The sequence below is a fragment of the Cervus canadensis genome, chromosome 15, assembly GCF_019320065.1.
Source record: "Cervus canadensis isolate Bull #8, Minnesota chromosome 15, ASM1932006v1, whole genome shotgun sequence".
Taxonomy (NCBI): domain Eukaryota; kingdom Metazoa; phylum Chordata; class Mammalia; order Artiodactyla; family Cervidae; genus Cervus; species Cervus canadensis.
In genome coordinates, this window is record NC_057400.1 from 69,282,808 (window position 1) to 69,296,591 (window position 13,784).

At 51.6% G+C, this 13,784-nt stretch overlaps 1 protein-coding gene and 1 long non-coding RNA gene across 5 annotated transcripts in view; one reads left to right on the forward strand and one right to left on the reverse strand.

The window, feature by feature from the left end:
• Positions 1-13,784, reverse strand: part of LOC122453685 (liprin-alpha-1-like) — a 160,234-nt gene that overhangs the window by 83,244 nt on the left and 63,206 nt on the right. The window lies entirely within an intron of this gene.
• On the forward strand, positions 789-13,649 carry LOC122453688. The gene is made up of 5 exons (XR_006273136.1): positions 789-922; positions 5,296-5,415; positions 5,512-5,565; positions 12,921-13,019; positions 13,491-13,649. It is a non-coding gene; the product is annotated as an uncharacterized LOC122453688 (long non-coding RNA).

Below are 13,784 nucleotides of genomic sequence, written 5' to 3' on the forward strand. Positions count from 1 at the left end.
AAGAAAAAACTTCACAAAATTCTGAGCCATTTTTCATGAGGGAATATCTTTTCTTAAAATGAGGTGTTGTTAATTTACAATAAACTGCCTGTTTCAGGTGTAGAGCAAAGTGATTCAGTGATTCACCTCTCAGGTGCTCCCTTGGACAAAACTCATTCCCTTTGGGAGGCCCCGGGGCCTTGCCCTCTCCTCAGAACAGCTAAGAATCCTGAACAGGCAAAGCAGCATGTGGTGGTGCGCGTGGGGGTTTTAAACTGAATACATTATTCTAAGATGGTACAAGAAACAAGCCCAGAGGTTAAGAGAGGGAAGCTCTCCAAACCTACCTTTGAACAGGAGGTCTTGCTCCCTTGAAAGTGGGTGCGTGAAACAGCGCTTCGGAAGGGAAGAGGTGCGTCATGACTATTCCGTCTGCGGTGTGTAGAGAGGACTGGCAGGCACTCCCAGGACTCTCAGGCTCCCAGGACACTGAGCACACGGACACAGTGACGGAACTCTTAGGCCTGCTCTGGGGGCATCGCACTGTCTCCACCCCTGACACAGGGTGAGCGGCTCAGGCGTGTCCTGGAGGGGATGGTCACATGACCTGGACCTGGCCAATCTGTGTGTTCCATCCTCCCTGGCCACCGTGATTGGCTCAGGACTGGGGCGGTGACCAATCAGGGCCCAGGGCCGGGCCTCACGCTGGCCTCAAGGGAGGACCAGCGCTGGTTCCGCCGGAAGGGGTGGGGCCGGGTGAGGTCAGGCTACAGCAGTGGGAGGGGCGTGAGGTCAGCCTGGGGCGGTTGGTGGCCTTCCCGCGCCTGTCGGGGCAGAGCCGCCGGCCTGAGACGGAGGGCGCTGCTGAGCCCAGGGGTTGAGAGTCCTGGTTCCTGCTGTGGTCCCGGAGCTCCACCTGAGACCGGAGGGAAGCCGTCTGCCCGTGAGTCCTCTCCTGCTTGTCTGTCAGCTTGTTTGAACACGCTGGGTTTTCTGTCCAGCTGGCTGAGCGGAGACCTGTGGAAATGCACCTGTGTGGGTTTTGGCCGGCCTCAGGGAAGAAATGCCGGATGACACTGGGAGGCTCCAGTTTAACCTGGATTCAGGTCATATCCCTTGAAAGTGAAGTGGAAGTCCCTCAGCCGTGTCCAAGTCTTGGCGACCCCATGGGCTATACAGTCCATGGAATTCTCCAGGCCAGAATACTGGAGTGGGTAGCCTTTCCCTTCTCCAGGGGATCGTCCCAGTCTCGGGATTGAACCCAATTCTCCCGCATTGCAGGCAGGTTCTTTCCCAGCTGAGCTACAAGAGAAATCCAAGAGTACTGGAGTGGGTAGCCTGTCCCTGTGTAGCGGATGAGCATTCCTGACCCAGGAAGCAAACCGGGGTCTCCTGCATGGCAGGAGGATTCTTTACCAGCTGAGCTGTCGGGGAAGCCCAATATCTCTTAAGGCCAGCTATTAATTGTAGAATTACCCTAATTAGTCTTCACGGGATTAAGGTAGCAACCTGCTAAGGTAGCAATGGATGTCCTTTTTCTAGAGGAGAAAACTGGGGCTCAAAGAAGGGGATAACACAGCTACAGCAAGGAAGTGTGTACCTACACAAAACCCCCAGATCCTGTTGTTAGAACTCAGGGAAGCCATATGGTGTGGCTTGTCCATGTGACAGGGGCTAAGGCAGCCAGCCCACACTGGATACAGTGGGGACCTGACTTGGTAACTGCCTTCTGGCAGCTCTGAGACTCACAAAAGCAATTTGCATTGAAGAGAAGAAGGACACCTCCCTTCACCCACCCCACCACACCCTCTGGGTACTCCCACACCCTGCCCCCTTTCTCTTGCTTTGTGAGGGAATAAGAGTCACGCTCAGGTGACCACATTGGCTGTCCACTGTTCACGAGCTTCCAACTGGAGCTGCTACAGGAGAGGCCAAGAGCCTTTGCCCCTGAGTACCTCTCTTTCCTTTGCACCGTGGGGGCCCTCCTCCACACCTGCACACCAGAGGCCTTTTCTGAGACATGCAGGGACCCTCCTTCAGTTTGCAACAGGTTGCATCCATCGCTGTCCTTTCAGTGCCTCCCTTGAAACTCAGCTCATGAGCTCCTTTGTCTGCATCGCGGCCCACCTGGCTGCCATGGAAGGGACAGAGCTGACAATGAATCCAAAGCTCAGATCTGACAGACAGGAATCTGTGTATAAAGGACCTGATTATTCACGCTGTAGAAGCTGTAGGAGGCTCCAGGGATCCGTAACCAGGGCTTGGGCCAAAGTGGCTCCACGGCGGTTTTAATGCCTGGGGAGGGTTCTGTCTATAGTGGGGGTGGGGTGAGTCTCCTGAGGTTCTGAAGGCCCACTGCGTGCAGGTTCATGGTGCACAGAGAAGAGAAGGCAGAGTCCTTCCCTGGAGGTGGTCATGGATGAGCCAGACAGGCAGGCAGGGCACGATAGCACCTGAGCTGCCTTCGTGAGTGAATGGTGTGGGGGCGGAGGAAGAGAACCAGGTCTGCCCCCTTATGTGGTGCCTGGGGCAGGTTGTCACCAGACTAAACACTTACTATGGTGATGGCCATCACTGCTGTCTACCTGGGGTTGACATTGGTGTGTGCCTACATCTGAGCGGTCAGGCCGTCTCGAAACTACACTGGCCATGGGCAATGCCTGTCCTTGGAACTTGACATGTTTCGTCTCTTCCTTACTGAACGTTGATTTCCAAGAGGGTTTTTGGGCCACAAGGATGTTGGGTTTTTCTCTAGCTTTGTCTCGTGAGGAATGCTTTTCTGGTCGTTGGTGTGGTTTGCTTTCCCAGCTCTCTTTCTTGGCTTATTTTGTGAAGTTGTTTCTGCCAGAGGAAGAGCTCAGAATTTGCCTTCTGGCTGAGATGTGACACTTCACTTGAACCCAGCAGAGGGGGGAGTGGTGGGTCTGGAAGAAACGGGTTCATAACGTCGTATATAGGACGCGTGGAGGCTGAGCCTGGCCGACTGGCTGTGACCACAGGTGACCCTCTTGCCCCCCACCTCCCCCAGGAAGCGTGGGCCCAGAGGAACTCAGCTTAAAAATAGCTTGCCCAGCCACCCACAAGAGGGGCCCTGCTTGTCAAATTAGGATCTGACACCTTGATCCAGAAGTCAGTATCACACACGAGGGTCCAGGAGCGGTGTCATGCCAGAGACCCCTGGGGCAGCAGACAGGATGGAAATGGTGGGGAAAGGTCCTGGAGGCAGGCGGCCCAGGCCTGCTTTCTGCAGGAGCGCCTCATCTGCCCACCCCCCACTCTTCTGTCCCTCCAATGGCATTGGGGTCAGCAGCCAGGGTTCCCAGGAAACAGACAAGAGCAGCTTGTGGGCCAACATGTTTCCTTGTAACTGAAACCCATCAGCATTTTTCAAGTCCAACCTCAAAGCCAGAGCATAATTTATGCCCACTGGTCATTGCCAAGAAGGCCACACTGAAAATCCCGTCTGAGTACTGGGGTTGACCGAGGCCCACACTGCCCTGATGTTGAACTTGACTCCGGCTTTGGCAGAATTATGAAGGCCACAGACACGTGAACCCTACAAGGTCAGTTTGCTTTTGAGCTGCCTTTCAGGGCTCGCCACCGCACCCCAGGGCTGGCGGGCTGTAGTTTCTCCTCGTTCCTCCCCGGAGCTGGTGTGGGCCGCGGCGGCATCTGTTTCCCATCTTTGTGGATGTTGTTTTCTGAAAAGCAAGCGAGGAGCTGCCTGCTGGAGGATGGGAGCCGCCTCCACACCAGAACCCAGGAGGCTCGGTCAGGCGGTGAGGGCACCTGAGCTCCCAGGGAGGCTCATACCCCGCCCAGCCCCTCTGAGCCCACGTGTGTGTGTCCAGACCCAGCCCGGCCACGTCCTGGGGGCTGAGCAGCCTCAGTCTTTCCATCTGTAGAATGGAGGGGCTTTCATCTGCCGGGGGTGGGCAGGGAGGCCATGGACACGGGGCGGGGGGACGGGCATGTTTCTTGCAGTTTCCAGCTGAGGCCTTGTGGGCGTGAGCTGGTGTCGGAGACAGTTCCCAGACTTGGCTAAGTGTGGTGATGAGGGTGGAGTTGGGGGTAGGGGTCCCTCCTCATAGCCTGGACATTGGGGTGGGGTTTCTCGACTTTGAGGCACCTCAAGTCTAATTTCAACAGCTCCGTATGTAAGGATAATGCAGCCACAGTTGTTCTCAGGGACTTGTCAGCCTGGACGCAAACCCCCATCCCCACCTCACCCTGTGTGGGCATCCTGCCCCGGCTTGTGGTACAGGGGTCAGATCCCTTTACCGAGGGAAGGAACTGAGGCTCTGAGAGGTGGGGCAAGGAGATCAAGGCCCCTGGGCCCGACAGGGGCAGAGCCAGCACTTGAACCTGGGTGCTGGGCCCTCATGTCCGACTCTGCCCTGAACCGTGAGAACTGGACTGTAGAGAGGGCTGAGCGCCAAAGAATTGATGCTTTTGAACTGTGGTGTTTGAGAGGACTCTTGAGAGTCCCTTGGACTGCAAGGACATCAAACCAGTCAATCCTAAAGGAAATCAACCCTGAATATTCACTGGAAGGACTGATGCTGTAGCTGACGTTCCCATAGTTTGTCCAGCTGATGTGAAGAGCTGACTCATTGGAAAAGACCCTGATGCTGGGAAAGATTGAAGGCAGGAGGAAAAGGGGGCGCCTGAGGATGAGATGGTTCGATGGCATCACTGAGTCCATGGACATAAGTTTTGAGTAAGCTCTGGGAGATGGTGAAGGACAGGGAAGCCTGGCGTGTTGCAGTCCATGGCGTCTCAAAGAGTTGGACATGACTTAGTGACTGAACAACAACAAAATGTGGTCTTCAGCCCCCATCTCACTCCTACCCAAAGGCTCAGTGTCTATGCCATGAGCCTCTCCTACATTGAGGTGTCAGGGGCCATTGTGTAGTCCCAAAGCTATTCATGTCTCTCTTCCGAATTCCACCATCACACATTCATTTCTTTGGCCAGAAAGTTTTCATGTCTCTTGAGTTTTAAGTGCTGAGGCTTTTATACACCCCACCTGTCTTCCTTTGGGCCTCTCTTGGTTTTGTGGAAGTGTACTTGTTATAAACTGGAGAAGGAAATGGCAAAGGTATGAAGTGAATTCTGGACATGTTTTAAGAGTCTTGTCTTGAAAGTTCCCCAAGGAAATGGCAACCCACTCCAGTGTTCTTGCCTGGAGAATCCCAGGGATGGGGTCACACAGAGTCGGACAGGACTGAAGTGACTTAGCTTTAGCAGCAGCAGCATCTCTACTCAGAGTCAGCAATTTGACCTTCTTGTACTTCTTTTCCTTGTTGGTTTTAGTATCAAGGTTATGCTAGTCTTATGAAACAAGGAGGAGAGTGTTCCTGGTTTACCCCAAGAGTTCCTGTGAGATTGCTGTTTACTTCCCTGGCTTTTTGGAAGAATTGATTGGCAAAACAAGTAGGTTTCATTGGGGGGAGGCTTTTCACTTCAGATTTAATTTTTTTCATGCAAATAAAAATTTCTGATTTTGTATGTCTTCTTGGGTCTATTTAGGGAAAGCATTTCCCGCTGCTAAGAATTTAGTGAGGCCAGCAGACTCTGCAATTGGTAAGTGACCTAAATAGTAAGTTCATAATATCTTTGTTGTCTGCAAGATGGGTTGTCTACCCTTTTAAAAATCCTTGATATTGGTGATTTGTGCCCTGCCTCTTTTTCTTAATCAGTTTCTCTAGGGGTTTATCATTTTTATCAATCTTCTCAAAGAGCCAACTTTTGGCATTGTTTTTTAAAAAAATTTGTATGTGCTTACTGTTTCCTTATTTTCTGCTCCTTTTTCTTCCATCTGCCTTGTGTGTCGTTTGCTGTGCTTCTTTTCTGGTTTCTTGGGATAGAGGCTTAATTGATTTTTAGCCTTCCTTCTTTTCCAGGATATGTGTTTAAGGCTTTAAGTTACCCTGTAAACATAGTTCGCTGGGTCCCACAAGTTTGAATAAGCCAGACTTTCATTATCTTTTATGGAAAAGTATTTCTAGTTTTCGTTGTGTTTTTTAAAATTATTATTCATGAAGTTCTTCAAGAAGTATGTCATTTAACTTCCCAATGTTTGGGAAGGTTTTTCTAGTGACCCTTTTTTGATTCCTAGCTTAATTCCATGAAGAGCCCTGTCTTAGGCTTTTAGGGCTACTGTTACCAATACTGTAGACTAGCTGCTAGACAAGAGAAAGTTGTTTCTTAGAGTACTGGAGGCTGGGCAGTCCCAAGATCACCAGCAGGTGCCACGTCTGGTGAGGCCTGGTTCCTGGTTCCTAGACTGCCTGCTGCTTCTCCCTGTTCTCGCATCACGGGAGCCCATTCCCTCCTGACCTGACCCCTCCCAGAGTCCCTGCCTCTGAGTATCATCTCCCCGTGCGGGGTGAAGTTTGAGGGCACATAGACCGTCAGCCCATTGCAATCCCTAAGCATACCCTGCATTATTTCAGTCCTTTGAAATAATTCGAGCTTTCCTAGTGGCCCAATATATATTCCTTTTGTTATATGTTCCTTGGGTCCCTGAAAATCATGCGTATCAGGGGGAATGCAGTGTTCCGTGCATATCACTTAGATCAGGTTTGTCAATCATATAATTCAGATTTCGGTAGCCACGTTGAGTAAAACAGAAGTAGGTGAAATCATCTGTAATACGTTTTATTTTAACACACCCAAAGCGGTACCCTTTCCGTGTGTGATCAGCATGATGGAACCCAATGAATCAGTTTCTGTTCTCTTCTTCACGCTGCGTCTTTAAACTCCAGTGCGTGTCTCACGTGTGCAGCACGCCTCAGCGCAGCGCCGGCCGCACTTCAGGTCCTTCATGGCTGCAGGTGACCACGCACCAGGGAGCCCAGTTCCGTGAGAGATGTGTCTTTAACGTCTGCCATTGCGATTGTGAACCTGGCTGTTACTCCTTTTCTGTTTCTGTCAGTTTTTATGTATTGATATTTTGAGGTTATGTTATTAGGTACATTCAAATTTAGAATCCTCATCTTTTTGGTAGACGGAACTTGTATCAGTATGAGATGCTTCCTTTTATCGCTAGGAATGCTTCTTACTCTAGGCACTGTTTGACAGTGATATTGCCACATCAGTTTTCTGTCCTTGTTTGCCTGCGTATCTTTCCGTATCACCTGTCTGTGGTCTTCCATCTTCACATGCACCTCTGTGAATAGTGTAGAGTTTTGATGTTAATCAGTTTGACACTTTTTATCTTTCCGTGAGAACCTTTGCTCTGTTTACAGTTTGATGTTCCCGTGTGCAGACAGCGTGTTGCTGTTTGTTTTCTGTCTGTCCCGCCTCTTCTGTGTCCTTGTCTCGGGCCTTCTGTTAGAAGGATGAGGTGCTTTTCTAGTTCTTCCTCCTCTGCCAGGTGGTTGGGTGAGCGTGCGCAGATACGGCATGTGGTTTACATTTAAGTCTAACTTAGTGCTGTTACTGCCTCCCTGACACGGCTGTTTCCTCCTTGTCACTGTTATCCTTTAAAACTGTAGATATATTTTTGGTGTTGTCATGATTGTAGAGTTAATGTGTACTGTCAGAGTTACCTCATGGTTGGTCTTTACTTGTTTTTTATATTTCAGTCAGAGACTACTTTTCTTTTTCCCAAAGCACGGCCTTAATATTTTTTTAGTTCGTGTCTGTGGGTGATGAGTTGTCTCATTTCCATTTGCCCTAAAAGTCTTTATTTTCTTTCCCTTTGGAAGCGTGTTTTTGTTGGGTGTAGAACTCCAGGTTGGTGGTGTTTGTTTTCAGCATTTTACAGGCGCCCGTCAATGATCTCCTGACTTCGTTGTTCTTGAAAAGTCAGCTCTCGGCGTTGCTCTGCCATTAAAAGCCACACCTTTTTTCCTCTGAGCACTGGAACATTTTCTTCTCGCCTCAGGCACCTGCAGAGCTGCTGAAACCAATGTGTGGTTTTCATTTTTGAGTCAATAGTCTGATTCTTGAGCCAACTCTTGCCCCCGTCCGTGCCAGTCAGTTCAGTCACTCAGCGTCTGACCCGTTGCGACCCCATGGACTGCAGCACGCCAGGCTTCTCTGTCCATCACCAGCCCCCGGAGCCTGCTCAAGCTCATGTCCATCGAGTCGGTGATGCCATCCAACCGCCTGGTCTTCTGTCGTCCCCTTCTCCTCTGCCTTCAGTCTTCTCCAGCATCAGGTTCTTTTCCAGTGAGTCAGTTTCTCGCATCAGGTGGCCAAAGTATTGGAGCTTCAGCATCAGTCTTTCCAGTGAATATTGAGGACTGATTTGCTTTAGGATGGACTGGTTGGATCTCCTTGCAGTCCACGGGGCTCTCAAGAGTCTTCTCCAACATCACAGTCCAGAAGCATTGATTCTTCGGCATTCAGCTGTCTTCATGGGCCAATTCTCACATCCATACATGACTACTGGAAAAAACATAGCTTTGACTAAATGAACCTTTGGCGGCAAAGTAATGTCTCTGTTTTTTAACATGCTGCCTAATTTCATCATAGCTTTCCTTCCAAGGAGCAAGTGTCCTTTAATTTCACCATCTGCAGTAAGTTTGGAGCCCAAGAAAATAAAGTCTGTCACTGTTTCCATTGTTTCCCCATTTATTTGCCATGAAGCGATGGAGCCGGATGCCATGATCTTCATTTTTTGAATGCTGAGTTTTATGCCAGCTTTTTCACTCTCCTCTTCCACTTTCATCAAGAGGCTCTTTAGTTGCAACCCCTGGAGGCATTTCTTATTCCCCTTTCTGTCTTTTCTCCCTCATAAGGGGACCCATTTATAGCTTTTAACAACATAGTTTCACAACGGGCTCTTTCTGTACTTCTTTGCCTCTTATATATATTTTTTAACTGGCCCAACCTTCAGTTCACTGATCCTCTCTTCAGCTACATCCAGTTTGATGTTAAGCCCAGAGACTGAGTTCGTAAATTCAGTCCCTGTTATTTTAACGTTGTAGCATTGGTTTTGATTCTCAGAAATTTCTCCTTTGGTCAAGTATATTTTTTGAACTGGTGACGTTTGCATCTGATACCTCTAGCATACCTCTGATATTCTGATACACATCTGCTACCTCTGGATCTGTTTCAGTTCTTTTTCTCTTGGTCCTGTTTGTTGTTACACCCTTTTTTGCTTTGTTGGTTGCATGTTGGACACTATGTTTGGAAAACCCTAGAGGTCCAGAGTGATGCTGTCTTCTCCAGACTTTCCTCTGACGTAGACCTCTAGTGGGGACAGAGCTCTCTGTTCACTCAGGGCCTGAGTGACTTGAGGCTGGGGGGTCCTTGTAAGCTGAGTCTCAGCAGCCTTCACCCACCTTCCCCGCCTCCCCCCACCCGACCCCAGGGAGGAGCCCTCCAGCGTCTCCGTCTGGAAGCCTGGGGGCCCTCCCAGGGCCCCTCCTTCTCGGCAGGTCCTGAATCCCACCGTCCGCCTCCTGAAGACCACGAGGTGATTGATACTCAGCGCTCAGCCAGTTTGGGCAGAGTGTTGGGTACGTTTTCTGTGCCTAACTTTTCTTGGAGAGATTGGTCTCTCCCATCTGGACTGACTTGTCAGGCCTGCGCTCATATGTTTGTCTTCCCAGCCCGAGGAACCGTCCAGAGCTGTGTTAGCCAGTCCCCTCTGCTGGACTTTCCCCTGCCTTTTGTTCGCAGAGTCAGCTTTGTTCAGATGCCCCGGGGGAAGGAGCGGCCCTCTCAGTCTCCAGCTCCCTCACTGGGCTTCCCTGGTGCTTGAAATCTTGGATTGTGGCTGCCTGAGGACCTCTTTTAAAATGTATTTAGCTTTTCTAGCTCTGGGTAGGCTGACCTACAAGCTGCTTGCGTCTGTAACTGGAAGTGGGGAAGCCCTGGGTGTCTTCTCTCATCTGAGGCCACATGTAAGCATCACAGTAATTATACTGATCATCTTTATTTGATCCCGGGAAAACAAGAGGCAGGGGTCCTTGCTTAGTACCCACGGTTGTGTTTCGGATCAGAATCCCCAGCTTGCCCATGCTCTTTCAGTGCCACTTGAATTTGGGAAGAAGGTGGAGCAAGCGGCCCACGCAGCCTGAGGACGGAGGAGCCGGTGTGCCCGCTTTCCCTGCGCCTGCCAGCCCAGGGCAGGCCTTGCGATGACAGGATGCTGGTGGTGGACGAGAAGCTGAGGAGGGCGGGGCTGCGTGACCTGTGTTCTGTGATGGGGTCACATGTGGGTTTTCTTTTTCAGTTTGAAAAGTGACTGCTTTTACCACCTTTAGTATTTTTTGGACCAAGGCAGATATATAAATAGGTAAATAAACGCTCTTTCGTCGATTAAAAAAAAAAAAGAAAAGTGACTGCTTTTAATCTTCCCTCCAGTTTCACTTTAGGTTGAAAATGAAGATTTTATTCTTCAAGTTGAGCACAGTGATTTTACAGTCTTTTTGAAAGCCACAGTTGAGGTTTTCAAAAGACGTCTCAGATAACTCCAGTAGATAAAGCGAAAAAAAGAGAATGTGATCAGGGTGCACTGAGGGCGGAACCCCAAGCTGTACCTTGTTTCCCCAGAGTCTGTCATTGCTGAGACGGGCGGACATAGGACCCCAAGCACCCCGGGGACTGAGTCCTCAAGTGACCGCAGAGGTCCGGGCTGAGCCAGGAGCAGTGTGGGCTATGCCCTGGTGCGTGGAGAGCCGCGAGGCTGGGAGTGGGGCCAGGAGAGGGGGTGGGAGACTCGGGCGAAGAGGGAGTGCGGGGCAGCCCCTGGAGGGATCTGGGAGGCGCTGGCTGTCACGGCTGGAGGCAGGGCCACCCCTGAACCTCCACCATGCAGCCGCCATGGGGCCGAGTCTTCTGGCGGCCCAGGGTCCACGTTAAGAGGGCGAGCTCGCAGCAGGTTGAATGAACCCGTGTCCCCACTGTGGGTTCATTGTAAGCGCCCGGAGCGAGGTTGGTCAAGCCCTTGCTGAGCTCGAGTGAGGGAGCCAGTCAGGGAGGACCAAGCTCAGGGTGAGAGTGAGGGGCAGCCAGCGTGGTGAGTCCTCCTCAGCCGGGTGGATTCTGGGCACACCCTTGAGTTCAGGGGTGCCCTTTCAGTAGCCTCACTGCAGGCTTGTTTCAGGGGTGGACGAAGCAGAAGCCCACTTAGAAGACGTGCTCATCCCTAGCGGTGGTGGTTTCTAAAGCAGTTTATACTGTTCAGTTTGACTGTGACCCAGTGACCTTGCAGGGTCACGTTTGACGGTGGGCCTGAGCTGTGGGCACGGCCTTCCTTCTCCCGCACCCAACACACACCTGCCATCTTTTTGGCAGCCCCTCCCCGCTCTCTGCACCCTTGATGGTGGGCCTGAGCCCAGCCCCTCTGTTACCATGGAGCCCCTTGTGACAGAGTGGGTTCCATGTTCTGGGCTCCTGGGAGATGTGCTGGAGGCAGAGCCTTCGTGCCATTTCTTCTTGAGACAGCGGAGCTGGTGGTCACAGTGTGGGAGCAGTGTGTGAGAGCAGTGTGTGAGTGTGGTGTGTGTGAGAGCAGTGTGTGTGAGAGCGGTGTGTGTGAGAGCGGTGTGTGCGTGAGAACGGTGGTCATAGTGTGAGATCGGTGGTGATACCTCAGGTGATCTGCCTGGGAAACAGCAGGTGCCCCTGAGTGGGGGGCTGCCCCCATCCGCGAGGATGGGTCGCAGAAGGGCCAGCCTATGGGCGCTTTTCCCATGCTGCCACCCCAAGAAAAAGGCCAAGACAAGAAATAAGTTGGCCTCATCCCAAGTCCTGGAAGCAGAGTGGCCGGAGGTGAGAGCAGCCGGGGGCTGGGCCCGTCGGGTTGGCCCTCACCTGGCGAAGCATTGGGTTTGTGTTTCACTGTGTTCGCATGGTTGTGGGCCCTGCCGGCCAGGGCGTTCTGGCCTCCTGGGCAGGATCGACCCCAGCAGGTTGACCTTGTAAGAGGCTGTGCAGGTGGTGTGTGGACGATGGGCGGGGGCCCCACAGGAAGGGAAACAGTGCCTGGAGGAGTCACTGGGGCACGTGGGCTGAGCCATAGAGTCAGTCCTTGGAGCAGAAAGGCTAAGCCCCTTAAGGTCTCTCTTCTTCCAAACAAGGGATCCCCTGGCTGGAGGAGTCTCTGGGGCATGTGGATCGAGCTAGAGAGTCAGCCCTTGAAGCAGAAAGGCTAAGCCCCTTAACGTGTCCCATCTTACAAAGCACAGACCAGTGCGTCCAGTGTTCTCGTGATGGGTACCTAGTGCTCATGTGTATAACATACACCCTCATAGCTTCACATGTCTACTGCATGCCTCTTACAAAGTGTTGGGCAGTGCTCTAGGTGCCGAATACTTAGTATGTAGTAGGGGATACGTGGCCCAGGATTTCTGTATTTGTGCAAAGAACAATCGAAGAATGAAAGAGTCCGCGTGGTTCGGTTTGAGCAAGTTCACCACGTGGACGGCCCCGCGTACATACATATTGTGATAAAATACATTTAACATGAATTTACCATTTTAAGCAGTTCATGGAATGACTGGGTGACTTCAGTGGAGTCAGGCTAACAGACGGCCTTGGGGTGCCATCAGCCTCTTTCGCAGAGGAACACTCCAAAGCCTGATGGCCTTGTAGACCTTACCTCTCTTCTTCACTCTCCCCAGGGGCTCTAGGTCACTTGTCTGTGTGTCGTTTAAGAATCTCTTTATCCACTTTGTTGTTAGGTGTATGTTTAGGAAAGTTTCTCAGACTTCCCTGGGTCTTGAGAAGGCTGGCTTGGATTCTGGGTTCTCCCCTGCCGCGTGCCTGCCAGGTTGAGGTGGAGGCTGCAGGCCAGTCTGAGTTGTAGGGGTCTGTGTGGTCTTGGGGTCAGCGGGCCCCCTCTTCTCCGGAGGGGCAGGGAGATCCTTTGAGTGGAGCCTGGAGAGAATGGACAGTGTCAGTCTGCAGAGTCTCGCTCTCTTTAACTTAACATTTGTGTTTGCATTTAGTTACTCCCTCATTTACCTGTTTTCTAGGAGTTGGCCACATCTCAACAACTAAAGGCATGCAGGGAGCAGCTTCTTACAAGAGAAGCGGAAATCGCGGAGCTGAAAGCCGAAAGGAACAACACCAGGGTCAGTAGGCGGAGTCTCACGTGTTGACCTGTGCCCCGCGGGGGTCACCACTGGGCTCCGTGTTGCTGTCTTTAAAGTCTGTCTGGTTTTCAAGTCATTTTTCACATCTTCCCACTGAGCAGACCGAGGTGGATCAGTTTGGGGTTCTCATACCTTGCTTCAAATTTATGATGAGAGCTAATGTAATTTTAGTACATTTGAGGGGAGAGTTCTCTTAGCTTCCATTTTTGTCCATGCTGCAGTTTGTGTGGGATCTTAGTTCCCCGACCAGGGATTAAAACCCATGAGCCCTGCAGAAGGGTGGAGTGTTAACTCCTGGGACACTGGGGAAGTCCACTCTAACTTCAGACTGAACTGGCGGGATTCCGACGTGCCTTAGCATGGTTTTGGCCTTAGCGTGAGGCTGAGAGGCGTTCTCGGCCCTGAATTCAAGTGTGAGGTTGAAGGTGCTCCTTTGGCCCCGCCTTGCAGCTGCTGCTGGAACACCTGGAGGTCCTGGTTTCCCGGTATGTGCCGTCCCTCGGGATGACGGCGGGCCCGCAGCAGGCGCAGTCCCCAGCCAGCATGACCAGCGAGGTGGAGCTGCTCAGGGCGCTGAGACTGCACTTTGAGCACCACAAGGCCCTGGACGAGAAGGTACCAGCCCCGCGGCCGTCCTGGATTTGTGCATTTGCTGCCTGGTCAGGTGGACGATGCGTGTGTTTATGGAACTAGTTGACTTTTGAGCTTCTTGAATTCTTGTAAATACAGGTTTTTCTGTAAGAA